Source organism: Mastomys coucha, unplaced genomic scaffold (assembly GCF_008632895.1).
Source record: "Mastomys coucha isolate ucsf_1 unplaced genomic scaffold, UCSF_Mcou_1 pScaffold20, whole genome shotgun sequence".
Classification (NCBI taxonomy): Eukaryota; Metazoa; Chordata; class Mammalia; order Rodentia; family Muridae; genus Mastomys; species Mastomys coucha.
Genome location: NW_022196903.1, coordinates 127186428 through 127188000, shown reverse-complemented (window position 1 = coordinate 127188000; position 1573 = coordinate 127186428).

Below are 1573 nucleotides of genomic sequence, written 5' to 3'. Positions count from 1 at the left end.
GAAAAAAAAAGCAAATACACCCAAGAGAAATAGATGACAGTTAATACTCAATCTCAAGTAGAAATAAAGAGAACTATAGAAAGAATTAACAAAACTAGGAGCTGTTTCTTTGAGAAAATCAATAAAATACATAACCATTAGCTAAACTAACTAGAGGGCACAGAGAGAGTATGGAAATAAATGAAATCAGAAATGAAAATGGAAACAAAACAATAGACACTGATGAAATTCAAAAAGTCATCAGATCCTACTACAATAGCTTATACTTAACAAAACTGTAAATTCTAGATGAAATGGATGAGAGAGATACAACATACCAAATCCAAAATTCCATACCAAAATCCATACCAAAATTAAATCAAGAGCAAGAAAACTATTCAAACAGGCCCATATCCCCTAAGGAAATAGAAGAATTCATTTAAAACCGTTCAAACAATAAAAGTCCAGGCCCAAATGGCTTTTTGTGCAAAATTCTATGAAACCTTCAAAGAAGAGCTAATACCAACACCATCCCATAAAATAGAAACAGAATGAACACTGACTAATATATTTTATAAAGCCACAATTACACTGACAACAAAATCACACAAGGACTCAACAAAAAGGAGAACTTCAGACCAATTTTATTCATGAATATCGATGGAAAAACCATAAAATTTTTAAAAATCAAATCCAAGAACACATCCAAAATGTCCATTCACCATGATCAGGTAGGCTTCATCCCAGGAATTCAGGGATGGTTTAATATATGGAAATTCATCAACTTAAAGCACTATGTCAAAAAACTCAAAGAACAAAAAGACATGATCATCTCATTGAAAAAGCCTTTGAAAATGAGCAATACCTCTTCATGTTAAAATTCTTGGAATGATCAGGAATTCAAGGCCAATACCTAAACATAATAAAGGCAATATACAGCAAACCAATAGCATATATCAAATAAATGAAGAAAAACTTGAAGCTTTCCCACTAAAATCAGGGACACGACAAGGCTGCACACTCTGTCCTTATTTATTCAATATAGTAGAAGTTCTAGCCAGAGCAATTAGACAAGAAAGGGAGGTCAAAGGGATACGAATTTGAAAGGAAAAAGTCAAGATATCACTATTTGTGGATGGTATGATAGTATACATAAGCAACCCCAAAAATTCCACCACGGAATTCCTCTAGCTGATAAACAACTTTAGCAAAGTGGTTGGATATAAAATTAACTCAAACAAATCAGTAGCCTTCCTCTAGTCAAAGGATAAATGGGTTGAGATTAAAATTAGAGAAGCAAAATTCTTCACAATAGTCCCAAATATTAAAAAATATCTTGGTGTGACTCTAAGCAAGCAAGTGAAAGATCTATATGATGCCCCATTCCCTTCCCCCTCTTTCCGCATGTTCATGGCTGGCCCCTACTCTACTCTCTCCTTCTCTCTGCCTTTCCTTCTCTCTACCTTTCTCTGCATCTGCTACCCTCTTAACTCCCCTCCCCATGCCTTAAATAAATTATTATCTACCAAAAAAATCTATATGACAAGAACTTCAAGTCTTTGAACTAAAAATGGAAAACTACCTCAGAAATAGA